This window comes from Petaurus breviceps, unplaced genomic scaffold (genome assembly GCF_028583685.1).
Source record: "Petaurus breviceps papuanus isolate PSGF00001 unplaced genomic scaffold, PetGlider_PUasm1.0 76, whole genome shotgun sequence".
Lineage (NCBI taxonomy): Eukaryota > Metazoa > Chordata > Mammalia > Diprotodontia > Petauridae > Petaurus > Petaurus breviceps.
Genome location: NW_027186473.1, coordinates 65,645,133 through 65,667,463, shown reverse-complemented (window position 1 = coordinate 65,667,463; position 22,331 = coordinate 65,645,133). Strand labels below are relative to the sequence as shown.

Here is a 22,331-nt window from a genome sequence, read left to right as displayed (position 1 = left end):
ATGGACCAAAGATCTATGGTGCATCTCAACTACTCAGTGCTAATGGAGTCACATTGATTAGTAATAAGGACATGATACTAGAGAGAAAGGCTGAATACTTCCATGGTGTTCTCAACAGACCATCATCGATTAATGCTGAGACCATTAACCATTTACTTCAGGTTGAGGTCAATTCCTCCCTAATTGAAGCTCCAAATGGAGAAGAGGTTTTGAATGCCATTAGGCCCCTTTCATGTGGCAAAGCATCTGGTGCTGATTCTATTCCAGCTAATATTTACAAGGTAGAGGGTCCATTGCTCATACAAAAGCTGGATGAAATTTTCCAGGTTATATGGCAAGATGAGATTATCCCCCAGGACTTCAAGGATGCTTCCATTGTCCATCTCTATAAAGGTAGAGGAAATAGATTGTCCTGCGACAATCACAGGGGGTTCTCTCTCTTACTAATTGCTAACAAGATTCTTGCCAGAGTCTCCCTTAATAAGCTGATCCTTCACTTGAAAGATGGTCATCTACCTGAGAGACAGTGTGGCTCTTAAAAGGGCCAAGGAACAGTTGATACGGTGTTTGCTGTACAACAACTCCAGGAGAAATGCCAGGAGCAAAACAGAGGTCTGAGCACAATGTTTGTTGATCTGACCAAAGCCTTTGACACTTCGTCAAGAGGGCTTATTATGAGGGTCACACGCTTTCAATGAGGATGAACACCAAATCAAGGGCAGCTACCACAGTGATGGTAAATTCTTCAATTTGAAAAGCTACAAGCCAAGACCAAGTGGAGGGAGTGTTGTTGCATGATTTTCTGTTTGCAGATGATTGTGCACTCAATGCAGTCTCTGAAGCTCAGGAGCAACAATGTGTGGATCAATTCTCTGCTGCTTGTTCTAATTTTGGTCTAACAATTAACACCAAGAAAACACAGGCTGACAGGTGCTCTGTCAGCCACCACCACACCATCCATGCACTGGAACCATTGGTTAAGCAAACTGGAGACGTTTTGAATGCTGTGGATAAATTCACTTCCCTTGGTAGTGTACTTTCCACGGATGTACATATTGGAAATGAAATTGACACATGCATTACCAGAGCTAGCTCAGTGTTTGGGAGGCTCCAAAGGAAAGTGTGGGAGAGGTCTGACTACCAAACTGAAGGTCTACAGAGCCATTGTGTTTACCTAATTGTTGTATGCCTGTGAAACCTGGACATGAATTGCTTTCATCTTGAACTGTCTTAGGAAGATTCTGAAGATCACCTCACAGGATAAGGTACCAGACACTGAGGTCCTTACTTGAACTAAACTGCCAAGCATTCAAACTCTGCTTCAAAAAATGCAACTCCAATGGCTTGGCCATGTTGTTTGAATGCAAAATGTACACTTGCCAAAAAAACTTTTATGGAGAACTCATGAAGGGCAAGTGTTCATATGGTGGTCAGAAGAAGTGATACAAGACACTCTCAAGGTCTCTCTCAAGAACTTTGGAATTGATTGTGTGACATGGGAGACACTGGCACAAGACTGCTCATCATGGTGTGCCCACATCAGAGAAGGTGCTGTGCTCCATGAGCAAAGCAGAATTGAAACAGCTCAAAGGAAATGCAGGATATGCAAATTTAGAGAATCCACCCCAAATTTTCACATGGACTATTTTTGCCTGACTTGTTGTATAGCATTTCAAGCTCATATTGGTCTGATCAGTCACAGTTGGACACATTGAAACTTAATTTTAGCATAATGATGTCATTTTGGTCCTCTTCAAGAACAAAGGACCAAACACCACCAACAATGTGCAAGGGATTTTGCTAGTTGCAGAGGATATAAAGGCAAAAATGAAATGGTCCCTGCCCTTAAAGAGTTGTCCTTAAGTAGAATTGCTGCCTCAGGATTTACTCAATGGAAGTCTTTAGAGAATGGAAGACTGTTTTGGGATATTTAATAGGGGACTAAGATAAGCTAGATAATTTATGAGGTCTCCTCTAACTCTGAGATTCTGGGAGATAATGTTGTCTTTTATATAAAAGTTGTCTTTTTTTTTTTAATAAAAGGTGTCTTTTATATACCAAGAGGAAGGGAAAACAAATCAAAAGCCCAATTGGTTACCCTGCCTACAACCTCTTCCTTCTCTCTACTAGGCCTGAAAAGAAACCATGGAGGCTGTCTAATATATTGGTTGGATTTCTTATAGGGCATTTATATTAAAACAAAGACATCACTTTGGAGTTTGTTTCTGTCTTGGGCTGAGGTTCCATTGTTGATGATCCATATTCAATGATGACATCCCCAAAAGGAGGAACTTTAAGGACCCCCAGTGCACTTCTAACCTGATTTAGAAAAATGTGGGGTGCCTTATATATGATACCAGAGCTCTCCAGCTACTGGCATTCTTTTCATTCCTCTGAGGCCTTGAAGTACATTATACAAATTAAGACCAAGAAGCTTTCATTCATTAACCATGTGTTGCCCAAAGTTGTTGGAAAATTATGTTAAACACTTGTAAAACCATTTTTAATTTTAAATGACTTGTTTGTATTGGGCTCCTTATTATTTTCAAGTTCCTCACATGAATCATTCTCTTACACTGATTTTTTTTTCTACCACATGGCAGTAAATTTTTGGTATAAGACAATACTATGGAAAGTGAGAGAAACAACCAGAAACAGTGCCAAAATTCTGGATCCTGTGCATTGGGGTAATGTCCTGAGAAGCTAAATGGTTTAAAAATAGAAAGCTATTAGTGAAACAAACTGAACTGCAATAAAGCTAAAGGATCAACACAGCACTAATCAGTTTTGTTTACAGTTATGTAAACCCCACTTCATTGTATCTAAATTTGTTTTGAAAATGTGACTCTGAGTCACAGTCATAGTCCTTAGTCTGTGTCTGTGACTCTGAGTCGTAGTCCTATATGCCAGTTTCCAGCCTTGAAGTGAGTTATGACTATTATGATATAAATTCCTGAGAATTATGTTTTATGGTGGAAAGGATAACAGTTGAGTGTACAGTGGGTGCAAAATACATCATACATTTGCTATCTATTGCAGTCTCTGATAGGAAGTTGATCTTAGGTTACAAATGTTAGTGGTTGCAATTTAATTCATATCTCCCTTTATTTTTCCTATCTAATACTATCATGTTGACCCTTCCTGTTTGGTATGTAATATATCATATTATTATTAATATATAAATTAGTCATAAGGGTGATGAAGTCATCACTTTTATCCCACTAAATATGTTTTCTGGGTCAGTTATTTTTCTGATGAGATATTTCACTTTTTCTCCTATTTTTTCATTCTTTTGACTTTTTTTCATTGTTTCTTGATACTTCATGGAGTCATTAGGTTCCACTTGCCCAATTCTAAATTTAAAAGACCTCTCCTGAAAATTTCCTAAATTTTCTTAGACTGGAAAAATGTCTCACCCTGAACTTTTGTTGGCTCTACCACTCCAAAATTTAATTTGAGCATTTATTTTAAAATTGTTTTGAGGGAAATTTTGAAAGAGCTCAGATGGGTTGCTGTCTTTAATTCTCTAGCTTGCTTCTGCTTCCCTATTTCAACTAATTTAAAAGAAAATTGGAAAGAGAATTCACTTTTACCCAGAAATGATCAGGGGAGTCTTCACAGAGGTGACACCTGATTTGGGCCTTAAAAGAAGAAAGAGACTTCAAAAGGTATAGATAGGAAAGGAAAAAGAGTCATTCTGTTGTGAGCAAGCTTCCTTTGGGACAAAAGGAGAATGAAGGGAAAATAGAGTATTTTTAAAAAGGTAGCATAAGACTTAAAAGGTGCTTTACATAGTAATTGTGGGGCACCTGAATACCAAGGTTCAGAATTGATACTTCCTTATGTAGGTAGTACAGAATCATTGAAGATTTTTGAATGGAGGAGTAACCAGAGTGGTATGTCAGGAAGATTACAGTCAGGGGAGAATTATGTCAGTGTATGTGCATGTCTCTTTTGGGGGAGTAAAAATTTGAGATTTCATTTCCTTCAAGCTAATTTATTTATTCATAAAAAATAAAAAGCAAATAACAGATGTAATGAAGTACACACAATTCTTTTCCTTTAGCAAAATGTGTAAAGGGTATCTGGTTGAAATGGAAGGAGATTTTGGCATACATTCAGAAAAGATTTACTGCTTAACTGAAGGCCTCTAAAAGAATAGCATGTCAACCCAAATATTTTTTTAGAGGTTGAGTTGTATCCAGCAGGGATCAGAGACTTGATGAAGCACAAACATGGAGAGGAGTAGCATTCCAGGCAGGAACTGGCTTTGGGGAACGTGCCATCTGGTATTAGAGAAAAGAGCTTACTTTGAATTCAAGAGAGAACTGTATCTGGCAAGTGAAAGTCAAGATGCAGAGAGGAGAGGAACCAGGGAGCTAATGTTTGAAATTATAATGTAACAAAAATCATGTCATTATGGTGGGTGAGACAACTTCCATTCCCCTTGCCTCCTATCCCGAACCATCAAAATGTATTGGAGGTTGGGACAGCTAGGCGCAGTGAATAGAGCACTGGCCCTGGAGTCAGGAGGACCTGAGTTCAAACTGGCCTCAGACACTTAACACAAAAAACTAGCCATGTGACCTTAAGTTACTTAACCCTAATTGCCCTACCTTCCCCCCTCCAAAGTGCAAAAAAAAAAAATGTATTGGATGGGGATGTCATGGTGTCCCAAATAATGTGTGACATGACATAGAATTACCACCCACCAATGTCATACAATATTTGTATAAATATTACCTCTTTCATGTGAAACATATCAACATTTTTTGATACATTAGTTTTGACACATTGCCTTCCAACTTGCCATCATATATAGCATTATCAAAAATAGACCACTACCACCACATAGGTACATTTAAATTCTCTCAGGGTCTTATGATTAACTCTATTAAGGGGAATTATATTTCTATTCCTGCTCTAGCTTTTGACTCCCTATCATTTGTGCTTTTTTCTACATGACATGCCACTCATTCATAGGGTAACACACCCATCCACCCAATATTATACAACCAGCCACTCATAATGATGATACTTTTATATATAGTTATACATGTATACGTTATATATAGTTATATAATTTATCACTCACAATAATGACACTTTCATATTTCAAACAAAACTAGTTTCTTAAAAAAGATACAAAATTACATCATAAATATCAATATGTTAAAGCCAATGCTTTATTTATTTATAAAATGTATTATATTATAGCAATATAATATATCCTATTCTGGGCAGTCAGGTAGCAGAGAAGTAGAAGTGCTGAGAAGAGCAAGAAAGAGTGAGAAGCAGAGAAGAGTGCTGGGCTTGTAGTCAGGAAGATTCATCTGGCCTCAGACATTTTACTAGCTGTATGACCCTGGGCAAGTCACTTAACCCTGTTTGCTTCAGTTTCCTCATCTGTATAATGATATACAAAAAGGAGACTCAATTATGTATGCCAAGAAAAAACCAACTGGGGTCGTGAAGAGTTGTCCATGACTGAAAAGCAACTGTATGAGAACAATGAAGAACAAATGGTTCAATAACTGCCATCAAATCAATTAAGTAATGAAGATTCTCCCACCAATAGGGAATCACTCAGCTAAAATCTCCTGCCACTGGACTCCTTCCCACACCTCTCACTAGGAAGCTTTTTAGCTTCTGACATGTCTTCAAAGCTCTGACATGTCTTCAATTCCTCAGTTTCTTCTCTCAGGTCCCTATACCTGCTTCCTATCTATTTAAATGGATTAAACTGATTCTCAGTTATTCAGCTTTCACTTAAAAATCAACACTCCCACATCAAATTGACAGTTTTTTATAATAATATCTTAGACTCCAAATATTTGATTTCTCATTTATATATATATATATATATATCAATTAAAATTAAAAAACAAAGTTTTTTTTCCTACTCATATTTGGAGTCAGAATCTTCATCTAGAACAGAGGCAATATTTAATTTAATATTTAAATTAAATTTTATGTTTATTTTTAGTTTACATCATTCATTTTCAAAAAATTTTGAGTTACAGATTTTCTCCCTGCCTTTCCCCTACCCACCACCCCAAAACAGCAATCTCACTGAATACCCCTTCCCCCAATATGCTCTTTCCTATATCCTCCCCCATACTCCCTCCGACTTTCTGGTAGGGCAAGATGAATCTCCATACCTCAGTGCAGAGGCAATATTTTATATGCTTTGACTATTAACATAACTTTTTAAGTTCCCATAAAAATTTGGTTTTTCTTTCATAACTAATCCATTCCATATGAAAAAGGCATTAAATAAACAGCATACCTTATTCTGTAATTATATGAAAACATTCAGCAGGCATTTGGAAATGTGGTTCTGGAGTTCAAAGTAGAGATTAGGGAGGAGATTTGGGTTTTGAAATGGCTTCTATGGAGATGATGGGAGTGGATGAAATAACCCATAAGAACCTAAGAGAAACAAGAGCAGAATATTGAACAAATACCTATGTTTAAAAGATGAGGAGTAAGTAAAAAAAGATAAAATGCAATAATGGTCTTAAAGGTAAGAAGAAATTTTGTGGGTGAAATTATATATATATATTTTTTTTTTTTTAGAGGTAGGATAGGGGCTAGCCACCGCCCCTGCCGCAGTCCCCCAGCTGAGCAGAGCCCTGGGCCGAGCGAGCGTGGCCGCCTGGGAGCTGGCGTGGACGCCACCACCGCGGCCCCCGCCCGGGGCAGACCTCGTAGTCATAGCTGTCCCTTTCCCCCCAGCACACCGCTTAACATCTGAAGAAGTATTTGATATGAATGGGATACCAAGGGTTGATGTTTTAAGACTCACTTGGGTAAAAGAATGTCGGGTTGATGAAGAAATTGCACTTAGAATTATTAATGAGGGTGCTGCCATTCTTCGAAGAGAGAAAACCAGGAGAGAAGTAGAAGCTGCAATTACAGTATGTGGTGGTATCCACGGCCAGTTTTTTGATCTCATGAAGCTGTTTGAAGGGGGAGAACCCCCTGCTAACACAAGATACCTATTCCTTGGCGATTATGTGGACAGAGGTTATTTTAGCATAGAGTGTGTCTTGTATTTATGGGTCCTGAAGATTGTCTACCCAAGCACATTATTTCTTTTGAGAGGCAACCATGAATGCAGACACCTTACTGAATATTTCACCTTTAAGCAGGAATGTAAAATTAAGTATTCAGAAAGAGTCTATGAAGCTTGTATGGAAGCTTTTGATAGCCTGCCTCTTGCTGCACTTTTAAACCAACAGTTTCTTTGTGTTCACGGTGGACTTTCACCAGAAATACACACACACTGGATGATATTAGGAGATTAGATAGATTTAAAGAACCTCCTGCCTTTGGACCAATGTGTGACTTGCTATGGTCTGATCCTCCAGAAGACTTTGGAAATGAAAAATCACAGGAACACTTTATTCACAATGCAGTTCGAGGATGCTCTTATTTTTATAACTATTCAGCAGTGTGTGAATGTTTGCAATACAATAATTTGTTATCGTTTATTAGAGCTCATGAAGCTCAAGATGCAGGCTGCTGTATTAAAATATGAAAATACTGTGATGAATATTCAACAATTTAACTGCTCTTCACATCCTTACTGGTTACCAATTTTAGGGATGTCTTCACATGATCACTACCATTTGTTGGAAAAAAAGTGACAGAGATGTTGGTAAATGTTCTGAGTATTTGCTCTGATGATGAACTAATGACTGAAGGTGAAGATCAGTTTGACGGATCAGCAGCCACATGGAAAGAAATGATCCGAAACAAAATTCAAGCAATTGGCAAGATGGCAAGAGTCTTCTTCTCTGTTCTCAGGGAGGAGAGTGAAAGTGTGCTGACACACAAGGGCCTGACTCCCACAGGGATGTTGCCTAGTGGAATGTTGGCTGGAGTACAAAAGACCCTGCAAAGTTGTAATGATGCTATGCACCTAGGTGTGCCTCAGATGGACTGGGGCACCCCTCACTCTTGGGCTAGCACTACATATAATGCATGCAGGGAGTTTCTTCTGCTTTTCAGTTTGTGTCTCAGTAGCTGACATGGGCAGGGTGCCATATGTTAGGCAGTTTCTGATCAATACTTGATCAGGGCAGACACTTGACAATCTGGTTATTTCACAGAAAAACAATGGACGCTTCCTCAAATTTTCAGTAGAAGATGTGGGGCTAGCTAGTCATTCATTATGTCTAGGAAGTCAAATGTAATTGATTATTTATTTATTTATTCACTTATTTAAATGCATTATTAAAACTTCAGCCCTTGCTAACAAAAGCCCCCACTTTTAAGTGTGTGAATCAGAAATATTCAGAATGAAAAAATGGAAATAATGTGATTCCCAGTTTTTTGTTGTTTGCTTTTCATTTATGTAATTGTATTAGATTGTGCTTATTTTCCATTTGGGAAATTTCAGATATTTAATTTTAGTGTTAACAGTCTGCTAAGGGCCCCAGAACATTACTATGCACATCATTTGCTGACAGATTTGTGCAAGGTTTTGTACTCTGGTAAATGATGCCAAAGTTTGTTTTCTGTGGTGTTTGTCAAATGTTCTATGTATAATTGATCAGCTCTGTAACATGCTGTTTCCTTCCTCTGCAGATGTAGCTGCTTTCTTAAATCTGTCTGTCTTTCTCTATAAGTATGTTAAATTAAAAACTACTTTATCAGACACTTGTCTGTCTCTTGATGTAGAAGCAACTTTGTAGCACCTTGTTTTAAGGTTGGCTGCATTTGGGCTGCACTCTGTGCATTCTGAACAATTATGTAATTGAGCAGATATTAAATCATTGTTATAAGTGGAGAATAAAGGGGTTGAACTTAAATCCTGTAAGGCAAAAATTGAAAGGGTGTTTATTAAGTGTGCCTATATTTTTGCATGAAAATAAAAAGAATTCTACATAAAGCATTCCTGTAAAAAAAAAAAAGTAGGATAGGTAATAAGGAAGAAAGGAGAGATCCAATGTGGAACATAACTAAGGAGGAAATAGAAACAAATAGGTTAAGTGATGGAAGAAGGTCCCTTCCTCCAAATTGCCATATATTTCCTTTGAAGTTTAAAAATTCTAGAAATCACTTTTTTCTTATGACTCCTGGGTGCTAATTATTCTTTTTGAATTCTCTTCAGTTCCTTATTTTCAAGGAGTTTCCAGATCTTTTTCCTAAGAAGCAATGAAAACTTTCATAATAAGAAAAATTATGAGCACTTTATGTATACTTAGTAAAGTCTTTGGAAAATCTCACTTCTCAGGTTAATTTCACTAATGATATTTATTTTTTACCCCAATTTTTAGTTTTCAACATTCATTTCCACAAGATTTTGAATTATAAATTTTCTCCCCATCTTTCCCCTATCCCCACACCAAGATAGTAACCTCTTCCCCAAGTCTATTGTCTCTTATATTCTCCTCCATCCCCCCCCCCAATTTTGTCAATGATATTAAAGATTGATCCCAAGCTGCAGACAACTTATCCCCTTTCTTCACCTACCTAGGATTATCAGACACAATGAAAAATCGAGAATATCAAGGAATAGTTTCAATCCATAATTCTGGACTTTTAAATGTAAAATGATTTTTTCAATCTTGTCAAAATGAATACAAAGCACATCTTGTGTTGCCAGTGGTATTGCCATTATATACTTAAGTATTTTGTTTTAAAAATTATTCTTACTTAAAAAAAAAAAAGACTCAGGGACCCCAGAAGACAAGCTATCCCCAAAGGTTCATTCTTATTTTTTTTCTTTTTTTTTTTTTTAGTTTTTTTTAATTAATTCTTTAATTTATTAATTTGTTTGTTTCCTTTTAATTTACAGGATTCAATTCCACAATTCCTTGAATTTCACATTTTGTCCCCCTCCTTCCCCTCCCCCCCCCCATGGCGTCTTATAATCAAGTACAGGATCTCTAGATACTTTCACATTATACAATGGTCAGGTTATAAGGATGGATTGTACCAGCTGGGATGAAAAATGGTATAGAGGACATAAAATCAAATAAGAGAACAAAAAAGATCAGGTATTTTGCTTCCACCTGGATATAAATTTAGTTCTTTCTAGTTCTTTCTCTGGATGCACGTTTTTCTCTCCATCATGCTTCTTTTGGGGTTGAATTATATCCCTGCATTGTTGAGAAGAGTCCAGTCTATCAAAGTTGGTCATCACACATACGTTGTGTCTGTGATTGTGTACAAATTCCTCCTGGTTCTACTCTTCTCACTCAGCATCAGTTCTTTTAAGCCTCTCCAGGTAAATATGAAGACCGCCTACTCCCCGTTTCTTATAGCGCAATAATATTCCATAACATGCATATACCACAACTTGTTCAGCCATTCCCCAATTGATGGACACCCCCTTAATTTCCAATTCTTTGCCACAACAAAAAGAGCTGCTATAAACATTTTTGTACATATGGGTCTTTCTCCCATTTCTATGATCTCTTTGGGAATATAACCCTAGGAGTGGTATTGCTGGATCAAAGGGTACGAAAGTATTTATAGCCCTTTGGGCATAGTTCCAGATTGCTCTCCAGAAAGACTGGATCAGTTCACAGCTCCACCAACAATGCATTAGTGTTCCAGTTTGCCCACATCCTCTCCAGCATTTGTCATTTTCCTGTTTTGTCATCTTAGCCAATCTGACTGGTGAGATGTGGTACCTCAGAGTTGTTTTGATTTGCATTTCTCTAATCAATAGTGAATTAGAGCATTTCTTCATGTGCTTATAGATAGCTTTAATTTCTTTCTCTGAAAACTGCCTGTTCATATCCTTTGACCATTTATCAATTGGGGAATGACTTGTATTCTTATAAATTTGACTCAGTTCTCTGTATATTTTAGAGATGAGTCCTTCGTCAGAGACATAGGTTGTAAAGATTCTTTCCCAATTTCCCACCTCCCTCTTAATCTTGGTTACATTGGCTTTATTTGTACAGAAACTTTTCAATTTCATGTAGTCAAAATTATCCATTTTACATTTTATAATGTTCTCTAATTCCTGTTTCGTCATAAAGTCATTCCCTCTCCACAAGTCTGATAGGTAAACTATTCCTTGTTTTAGCAGACTGCTTACAGTATCAACCTTTATACCTAGATCATGAACCCATTTAGACTTGATTTTGGTATATGGTGTTAGATAATGGTCTATGTCCAGTTTCTGCCATACTATATTCCAGGTTTCCCAGAAGTTTTTGTCAAATAGTGAGTTCTTATCCCAAAAACCAGGGTCTGGGGGTTTATCAAACAATACATTACTGTAGTCATTGACTTCTGAATCTCGTGTGCCTAATCTATTCCATTGATCCACTCCTCTATTCCTAAGCCAGTACCAAGTAGTTTTGATGACTGCTGCTTTATAGTACAGATTAAAATCTGGTAAAGCTAGTCCACCTTCCCTAGCATTTTTTTTCATTAATTCCCTTGATATTCTGGACCATTTATTCTTCCAGATGAATTTTGTTACTATTTTTTCTAACTCTATAAAGTAGTTGTTTGGTAAATTAATTGGTATGGCACTAAATATATAATTTAATTTAGGTAAAATTGTCATTTTTATTATATTAGCTCGACCCAGCCATGAGCAATTGATATTTTTCCAATTAGTTAGATCTGATTTTATTTGTGTGAAAAGTGTTTTGTAGTTATGATCATACAGGTCCTGGGTTTGTTTTGGCAGGTAGATTCCCAAATATTTTATAATGTCTACAGTAACTTTAAATGGGATTTCTCTTTCTACTTCTTGCTGTTGAATTTCATTGGAAATATATAGGAATGCCGAGGATTTATGTGGGTTTATTTTATATCCTGCAACTTTGCCAAATTTATTTATTGTCTCAAGCAGTTTTTTACTTGATTCTCTAGGATTCTCTAAGTATATCATCCTATCATCTGCAAAGAGTGATAGCTTGGTCTCTTCGGTTCATTCTTATTATAGGAAACTATATGTCAGATTTGCTTATTCCATATTTTATTATTAATTATAATTTGTGGACCTTGGGCAAGTCTAAATGCTTGAAATAGCTCTTTTGCTATTATGGAAATTTCCCAAGTAATTATCTGTCCAGTTAGTTGAATCATCCAAGATGATTTTCATAAGCCAATTCACATAAACTTTTCTCTCAGGAAAAAGCAACAGAAATAAAATTTCTTCTAATGCAAAATGAACTATCTAAATTTAGTGGTACCAAATTGTACTAGATTTTTTAATCTTCTGTTCTAGTTCAGGGAACTTTGGGCACCAACATGATACAGTGGAAAGAATGGTCTGAAAGAAGTCATGAGTTATCTCTCTTAGAATCCATCCTTCCCATTTTCCACTTCTGGGAGCAAAGATGGCTGAGTAAGAAGTTAGTTGCTCTCACCCTCCCTTATTGACCTCTGAAAGCCAAGGAAATATTACCTCAGGAAAAATCCTGGAATAACTATGCCAGCAGAAAAATAGGGTGCAGCAGTCTTGCAGCCCAGGAAGCTTGAGGGATCAATGGGAAAGACCCCTCTTGTTCTGGGAGAGGGGGAGCAGTCCAGGATGGTAGGCTCCCAGCAAGCCAGCAACAAACCTCACCTGAGCCAACCAGGGAAAATCCTGATTCCCAGGATGATGGAGCAGGCAAGCTCCAACAACAGCACCACTGAGTGCCTCAGCACAGGCAGGTAAACTGGTATGAATCAGTTCAGAAAACCACCATGTGCATCATTGTTCTCCAGCAGCCTAATCTCTCCATACTTCAGCACAACTCTAAGAAGCACAACTGCAGGAGGCATAGATCCAGGCTGGCAGACATTCTCTAGCAGCCAAAAAACTTCAAGCACTTTAAAGAAGCTCGGGTGAGTAGGCATCTCCCAGGGGCCATACTCCCCACCCTAACCCTGAGAGCTGCAATGTTGCTGACCCAAGCTCAGTACCAGGTAAGCTACCAGACCCATATAGCCTCCAGCTACAAGCACCTGAGGCCCCAGCATACAAAATCCTGGTCTCCCAACACAGGAAGCTTGGATTAACCTATGCTCCAACAGGAGAGTTCAACTTTAAAAGCCAGGAAATAGGCACACACCATGAACAAAAAGCAGAAATGGACAATAGCTGTAGATCCTTATTATAGGGACAGGGAAAATCAAGGCAAATTCAGAAGAGGACAACACTGTCAACATACCCATGTCTTAAACTTCAAAGGAGAATATGAACTGGTCAAAAAAAAGAAAAGCCTTCTTGGATGAGTTCAAGAAGAATTTTAAAAGACAAATAAGAGAGGTAGATGAAAAAATAGGAAAAGAAATGAGAGGTATGGAAGAGAGAGTCAATATCCAGGAAAAAGAAGGACAAAAAATGAAGGTAGAAAACAAATCCTTAAACAATACAATTGGTCAAATGGGGAAAAAGTACACTGAGGAAAACAACTCTTTTAAAAGTAGAAATGGTAGGGGCAGCTAGGTGGTGCAGTGAATAGAGCACTGGCCCTGGAGTCAGGAGCACCTGAGTTCAAATCCGGCCTCAGACACTTAACACAAAAAATAGCAGTGTGACCTTGGGCAAGTCAATTAACCCCAACTGCCTTACCGTCCCCCTCCAAAAAGAAAAAAAAAGATTAAGTGCATTTAAAAGAAAGTAGAATTGGCCAAATGGAAAAGAGGTACAAAAACTCACTGAAGAGAAGAATGCCTTAAAAAGTGAAATGAGCCAAATGGAAAAAGAGGAATAAAATCTAAGAGAAGTAAACAATTCATTAAAAATTATAATTTGGCAAGTGGAAGCTAACGACTTTGTGAGATATCAAGAATCAGTCAAACAGAAACAAAACAATGAAAAAATGGAGGAAAATGTAAAATACCTCATTGATAAAACAACACCTGAAAAATATTATCCAGGAGAGACAATTTAAAAATTATTGGTCTACCCAAAAACCATGATAAAAAAAGAAAACATGGACAGAGTCTTTTAAGAAATTATCAAGGAAAACTGCCCTGAGGTCCTAGAACCAGGAGGTAAAATATTCATTGAAAGAATCTGCCAAACAGGGGAAAGAAGCAAGATGGTGGAGAGAAAGGAGAAACTCAACTGAACACCTTCATAAATTCCATCATTAACCTCTCAGAAGTGAATCTGAATGGGTTTTGGAGTGACAGAATCCTTTGGGAGATGAAGTGTGACAAATTCCCAGTCCAAGAAAGTGGTCATGTAGGACTGGGCAGGGGGAGCAAGGAGCATGAAACATGGGGGTTGCACCAGTGTAGACCTGTGAACAGACCACAGTGAAGACAGAATGAGCCCTGGCCAGTGGATCCACACACCACAGGGGCAATTCTCAGACCTTTCACTGTAGGATGGAGGATCTGTTGAAGCTTGGTAAGAGAAAAGTGAGAGAAGCCTGGTGAAAAAAGAGAAAAGTGAGACAAGCTCACAGCCTAGATGTTTAAAAATCACCTGTCTGAACTTCTGGTTGCCAAGCTGCTCTAATCCCACTAACTGACCCTGAAAACCCAGAGAATATTCCCCCAGTGTAAAATCCTGAAATAGTGGAACAAATGGCAGGCCTGGGAGTCCTAGAGGAAGGGTTTGACTGAGGCTGTGCCAAACCTGGAGTGAAGGGTGGGAGGCATCCCAGCAAGCCCCATCTCGGCTGACCACCCAGAGATCCTGAAACCCAGGGGAGTGGAGCCAGATCACTAAGACCAGAAAACCAGGTTGCCTTAGTGCAATCAGGGGAATCTGCATACACCAGTGTGATCCTGCATGAGCTCTAGCCCAGGGGCACAGGGGCAGAAACCTGAAGTGGCCAGACCACCCCTCCCCCACACCTTACTCTGTGAGTCTCAGTGTAACCCAGAGGAAACATCAAAAGTTCTGCCCTTGGCCTCAGTCTAGAAACTCAGAGGCCACAGATCACAAAGTCAACAGCCAGGCCCCTAGCTCCTAGCTAAAGAAGTGTGGGTCAGAGCCCTCTGTACCCCCAGAAGCAGAAATCTACTTTAAAAGCCAAGAAACAGGCAATCACAATGGGCAAGAAGGAAGCTGGAAAAAAAATGATTGAATCCTATTATAGCGAGCAAGAAGAACCAAATTCAGAAGACAGCACTGACTTTATACTCACACCTGAGACCACAGAAGGGAATATAAGCTTGTCTCAAGCCCAGAAAGCATTCTTAGAAGAGCTCAAGAAGAATTTTTAAAAGACAAATTAGAGAGGCAGAAGATAAATTGAAGAATTATTTTAAAATTATAATTAACAAAATGCAAAAGGTCTCACTGAAGAAAAGAAATCTTTAAAAAATAAAATTTGTGAATTAGGAAGGGAGGTTCAAAATCTAACTGGAGAAAGTAAATCCCTAAAAGTGAAATCTGAACATATGGAAAAGGAGCTTCAAAAATTAAACCAAGGAAAATAATTAACTAAAATTTATAATCAGTCAAATAGAATTTAATAACTCTATAAGGTATCAAGAATCAGTCAAACAAAACCTAAGATTGAAAAAATTAGAAGAAAATATAAAATATCTCATTGGAAAAGCAACTAACCTGGAGAACAGATCCAGGAGAGATAATCTAAGAGTTATTGTTCTACCAGAAAGCCATGTTGAAAGAATCTCCCACTCACCTCCTGAAAGAGATCCCACAATGAAAACACCAAGAAATATTGTAGCCAAATTAAAAAATTATCATATCAAAGAGAAAATACTGCAAGCAGCCAGGAAAAAAAAACAATTTAAATATCATGGAACAAAATTCAGGATTACACAGGACTTGCAGTTTCTATATTAAGAGATCAAAGGGCATAGAATACAATATTCCATAAGGTAAAGGAGCTTCTTTTATAATAAAAAATCAACTACCATGTGAAAGTGAGCATAATCTTTTAGAGGAGGAGGTGAACATTCAACAAAATAGTGGACTTCAAAACATTTCTGATGAAAAGACCAGAGTTCAACACAATATTTGATCTTCTAATACAAGACTCAAAAGAGGCATTAAAAAGGTAAACAGGTATTGAATATTTGAAGAACAATTTAATTCCAATACTTTATAGATTTTTTGAGAATATTGGAGAAAAAGTCATAACAAATAGTACTGATACCTAAATCAGAAAGAGCCAAAATGGAAAATAAAATTATAGAACAATTCCCCACATGAATATAGATGCAAAAATTTTAAATAAAATATTAGCAAAAAGACTTCAGCACCTTATCACAAGAATAATACACTTTGATCATGTAGGATTTGTTCCAGGAATGCAAGAATTGTTTAATATTAGGAAAACTATCAGTATAATTGATCATATCAACAATAAAACTAGCAGAAATTACATAATTATCTCAATAGATACAGAAAAGGCTTTTGACAAAGTACAACATCCATTCCTATTAAAAACAATAGAAAATATAGGAATAAATAGAGCCTTCCTTAAAATAATAAGTAGCATCTATTTAAAGCCATCAGTAAGTATTATATGCAATGAGGATAAGCTAGAAGCATTTCCAATAAGATCAGTGGTGAAACAAGGGTGTCCACTATCACCCCTCTTATTCAATCTGGTACTAAAAATGTTAGCAGTAGCAATTAGAGAAGAAAAAGAAATTAAAGGAATCCAATTAGACAAAGAAGAGACCAAGTTAACACTCTTTGAAGATGATATGATGATATACTTAGAGAATCCTGGACAATCAAGTAAAAAACTACTGACAATAAATAAATTTGGCAAAGTTGCAGGATATAAAATAAACCAATAGAAATCCTCAGCATTCGTATGTATTTCTAATGAAATGCAACAGCAAGAGATAGAAAGAAAAATCCCATTTAAAGGAATTGTAGACATTATAAAATATTTGGGAATCTACCTGCCGAGACAGACCTGGGACCTATATGAATACAACTACAAAACACTTCTCACACAAATAAAGTCAGATATAACTAATTGGATAATAAAAATGACAATTTAACCTAAATTAAATTACATATTTAGTTTCATAGCAATCAATTTACCAAAAATTACTTTACAGAACTAGAAAAAAAATAGTAACAAAATTCATTTGGAAGAACAAAAGGACCAGAATATTAAAGGAATTAATGAAAAGAAATGTTAGGGAAGGTGGCCTAGCTATACCAGATTTTAATCTGTATTATAAAGCTGCAGCAATTAAAACTACTTGGTACTGGCTGAGGAATAGAGCACTGGATCAATGGAATAGATTGGGTACATGAGACTCAGCATTCAATGACTATAATAATCTACTCTTTGACAAACCCAAAGACCCCAGTTTTGGGGATAAGGACTCACTATTTGACAAAAAACTGCTGAGAAAACTGGAATATAGTATGGCAGAAACTGGGCATAGTCCATTATCTAAAACCATATAGCAAAATTAAGTCTAAATGGGTGCATGATCTAGATATAAAGGATGATACTGTTAGTAATTTGGAAAAGCAAGGAATAGTTTATCTGTCAGATTTACGGAGAGGGGAACACTTCATGACCAAACAAGAATTAGAGAGCATTATAAAATGCAAAATTGATCATTTTGATTACATTAAATTGAAAAACTCTTGTACAAACAAAGCCAATGTAACCAAGATTAAGAGGGAAGTGGAAAACTGGGAAAGAATTTTTATAACCAATGTCTCTGATAAAGGCCTCATTTCTAAAATATGCATGCTCTTCCATCACTGTGTTGCAACAGAGTTCCCCACTGACCCTTTACTTTCTCTTTGACATTTATGGGTTGAGAAGTCTGGAAACTGCCACAGCTGCCAGTGATTCACTCCCATGAAGTAGGCTCCTGCCAGTCTGTGCTGTGGGTCGGTGCTGCCCTAGGTCTGCTTGTGGGCAGTTCTTTTCTGGTCTTAAGGCCCTGCTATGAATCAAATTTGTTACTTTGTTGCTGCTACCCCTCATTGTCAGGGCTGCAGCCCACTGCATAGCCATTGGTATAAGGGTTGATGTCTACCCCCACTAAAGCGGGTCCCCCCTCCAACTAGGTTCAGGGCTCTAGAACATGTGTCTTTTCTTGGAAGTCATTTCCCTCAATTTGAAATAAAACTTCTATTTTATTCCTAACTGTCCTGTCTCTAACCTTCTCTGTTCAGCTCTGGTCACCCACAAATTAAAAACTACCGTAGTTCCATCAAGCTGACATTAATTGGTGTCAGAAGTGGGGTTAAACCCCCAAGAGGACTTTAAGAAAGAGGAATTGGACTCTCTGCTTTGATTAAGGGGATTGTAACCTATTGTGGTCCAGGGATGAACAATGAACTGTGACCTAGGGGTGTAGTGTTTTGTGATCTTTGCTGCCCCTGGGGATGTGCTGTATTAGGGAAGACCCTGGTCCAGGACCCCATGATGTATAAGCAGTACTATGGACAGTACTTTGGATGGTACCTGAAGTGGGGAGGGGTTAGCTGCTCAATCCTCAAAGATTTGGGTCCCTGAAAAATGTGCAAGGAGGTATGCTGTGTTATATACTGTGTGCTATGTTAACATACTGTGTGTTATGTTACATACTGAATGATATGCTTTGTTTTAGACCTCATGGCCATGTTTCTTGGGGAAAAGGGTCAGTTACTTTTATGTCTATTTGAGACCATGTGGCCACTCTGGTAATATGCTATGTAATTGAACTGTCCAAGAGTAGAATGAGTTGCTTTAATAAGTGGTGTGTTCCCTTTACTTGAAGATCTTCCAGGAAAACCCAGACTACCAGTTTATAGTGGGAATTCTTTTCAGTTATGGTTTAGACTAGATGGACCCTGTGATTTCTTTTGGCTCTGAAGTTCTGTGACTTTGGTTCTATGTTTTATGGTCATTATTTAAAATGGAGGAGGGGGGTGATGACTCTTGATGACCATAGGACAGCCTTCTTTATCTAGATGGGAGAGAGTTTGAACAGGAATAATGTTTGAGTGATAGTATAGCTTACTTTAACAGACAACCACTGTCTGCTTAGCAACACTTTCTATCTTTGCTACAGCAGACAAGAAGTTTTCACTGGAAGGAAACTGATCCAGAAGAGTAATATACAAAAGGGGAAAAAAGACCTTGTAGAATTAACTAGGAGTTGGAAAGAAGGAAACTGGAGATTTTAGTCAAAATATATAATTGAAGATAGAGGACTTCTGGGATGGCTGAGTAAAAAGTCTTTCCCACTCTCCATTATTGACCTCTAAAAACCCAGAAAATATCAACCCAAGAAAAACTCTGGAACACTTGAGTTAGCAGAAGAACAGGGTGCAATGTCTTGTAGCCCAGGGAGCTTGGGGGATTAAAGGGAAAGGCCCCTTTTGCTTTGGTAGAAGGGGAGCAGTACAGGATTGAGAGCATCTCAGCAAACCAGAAGCAAGCCCCACCTCAGCAAACCAGGGGTACATCCTGAGCCCTCAGGTGGAAGTGGAGTAGGCAAGTGCCAACACCAGGAGCAACTTCCCCCCCCTCCCCTGAGTGCCCTTGCACAGGCAGGGAAACTGGTAGACTCCAGCTTGGAAAATCACCACATGTACTGGTGACCAGGCATACTATAGCAATCAAACCTTCCAGTGCTTCAAAGCAACTTGGGTGAGCAGGCATACTCCAGTGGCCACAGCCCCCTCCCCACCCTTAGAACTTCAGTGTTGCTAACCGCAGTTCAGCACCCAGTAAGCTGCCAGACCCCTACAGTCTTCAGCTTCAAACACCTGAGACCCCCTGCTCAAGAAACTCTGGTCAGTGCCCCTGTGCTGTAGCAGAAGAGTTCAACTTTAAAAGTCAGGAAATACACAAATGCCATGAGCAAAAAGCAGAAGCAAACAATGACCACAGATTCTTACTATGGGGATGGGGAAGATCAAAATACAAATTCAGAAGAAGACAATATTATCAATATGCCACATCCAAAACTTAAAAGGGAAATATGAATTGTTCTCAAGCCCAAAATGCCATCTCAGAAGAGCTCACAAAGGTTTTAAAAATTCAAATAAGCGAGGTAGAAGAAAAAATGGGGGAAAAATAAAAGGTATGTGTGAGAGTCAATAACTTGGAAAAGGAAGGACAAAAATTGACTATAGAAAACAAATCCTTAAAAAGTAGAATTGGCCAAATGGAAAAGTAGGCAAAAAACCTAATAGAAGAAAACAATTTGTTAAAAATTGGAACTGGTCAAGTGGAAACTAATGACTATATGAGCCATCAAGAATCATTCAAACAAAATCAAACGAATAAAAACATAGAAGAAAATACAAAATACCTCACTGGAAGAACAACTGACCTAGAAAATAGATCCAGGAGAGACAATTTAAAAACTAATGGTTTACCTGAAAGCCATGATGAAAAAAAGGAGCCTGGACAGTGTCTTCCAAAAAATCATCAAAGAAATTGTCTCTCAAGTCCTAGAACCAGAGGGTAAACCATCATCAAAAGAATCAACTAATTAACCTCCTCAAAGAGATCTAAAATTTAAAATGCAAAGGAATATTTTTGATTTTTTTCTGTTTTTTAAAATTTATTTTTAGTTTTAAACATGCATTTCCACAAGATTTCGTGTTACAAACTTTCTCCCTGTCTTTCTCCTACCCCCCAGCCCAAGATAGCAAGCATACTGAGTTCCCCTTACTCCAATCGGCTCTCTCTTATATCCTCTCCCCCCCCCCCCCCCAACTTTATAGAAGGGCAAGATGGATTTCTATACCCCAGTGCCAGTATATCTTATTTCCCAGTTGCATATAATTTTTTTTACATTTGTTTTCAAAACTTTGATTTCCAAATTCTTTCCCTTCTTCCCTCCTCACACTCCCCCACTGTGAATAAAAACATTTCAATATAGGTTGTACATGTGTAGTTACATAAAACATTTCCATAGCAGTTATATTGTGAAAGACTAACTATATTTCCCTTCATCATATCCTGCCCTCCACTTATTCTATCTTCTACTTTGACCCTGTCACTTTTCAAACCTATGTGCTTCTAATTGCTCTCTCCCCCAATCTGCCCTCCCTTCTATCATCCCCTTCTTATCCCCTTCCCCCCTACTTTCCGGTAGGATAAGATACCCAAACGAGTGTGTATGTTATGCCCTCCTTAAGCCAAATTCACTGAGAGTAAAGCCTGCTCTTTCCCTCCATTGCAACAGTTTTTTCTTTCCTCTTTTATATGAGATAATTTACCTTATTCTATCTCTCCTTTTCTCCTTCTCTCATTATATTCCTCTCACCTCTCAATTTTGTTTTTCAGATATCATCCTTTCCTATTCAACTGATCCTGTGCCCTCTATCTATGTATACCTGCACACACATACACACATACATACTCACATATGGATTTATACACAATACACCCTCATAATACACATGTGTATCCATACATATATGTATAAGTGTGTGCATGTATCCCTTCAACTATCCTCATACTGAGAAAAGTCTCATGAGGTGCAATGATCATTTTTCTATGCAGGAATGTAAATAGTTCAACTTTAATAAGTTTCTTATGATTTCTTTTTCCTCTTTACCTTCTCATGATTCTCTTGCTTCTTGTACTTGAAAGTCAAATTTTCTGTTCAGCTCTGGTTTTATCATCAAGAATAATTGAAATTTTATTGAATGACCATATTTTCCCCTGAAGCATTATACACAGTTTTGCTGGGGAGATGATTCCTGGTTTTAATCCTTAGCTCCTTTGACATCTGGAATATCATATTCTAAGCCCTTTGATCCCTTAATGTAGAAGCTGCTAGATCTTGTGTCATCCTGAATGTATTTCCAAAATACTCAAATTGTTTCTTCCTGGCAGCTTGTAACATTTTCTCCTTCACCTGTGAACTCTGGAATTTGGCTATGATATTCCTAGGAGTTTACTTTTGTTGTTCTTCTTCAAGAGGCACTTGGTGAATTCTTTCAATTTCTATTTTGTCCTCTGGTTCTAGAATATCAGAGCAATTTTCCTTGAGAATTTCTTGAAGGGTGATTTCTAGGCTCTTTTTTTGATCATGGTAGTAGAATAATTTTTAAATTATCTCTCCTGGATCTATTTTCCAGCCCAGTGGTTTTTCCATTGACATATTTCACACTGCCTTCTATTTTATCATTTGTTTCTATCTGTTTTACAGTATCTTAATTTCTCATGAAGTCATTATCTTCCATTTGTTCTAATCTAATTTTGAAGGAATTATTCTCTTCAGTCAGTTTTTGAAATTCCTTTTCCATCTGGGCAATTCGAGTTTTTAAGGTATTCTTCTCCTCATTGGCTTTTTGGGTCCCTTTTGCCATTTGAGTTAGTCTATTTTTTTTCCTTTTTTGGAGGGCAATTGGGGGTTAAGTAACTTGCCCAAGGTTACACGGCTAGTTTTTGTGTGTGTGTGTGTGTGTGTGTGTGTGTGTGTGTGTGTGTGTGTGT

The 22,331-nt window shown here is 37.7% G+C and overlaps 1 protein-coding gene and 1 pseudogene across 2 annotated transcripts in view; one reads left to right on the top strand and one right to left on the bottom strand.

The window, feature by feature from the left end:
* LOC138175205 (zinc finger FYVE domain-containing protein 26-like) overlaps positions 1-22,331 on the bottom strand; it is a 117,286-nt gene that overhangs the window by 1,898 nt on the left and 93,057 nt on the right. For both annotated transcript variants that reach the window (XM_069105641.1, XM_069105645.1), the window contains one exon: positions 6,290-6,432. The gene's annotated coding sequence lies outside the window, so the exon portion shown is untranslated. The remainder of the gene's footprint in view (positions 1-6,289; positions 6,433-22,331) is intronic.
* LOC138175204 (serine/threonine-protein phosphatase 2B catalytic subunit beta isoform pseudogene) lies at positions 6,702-8,902 on the top strand (annotated as a pseudogene).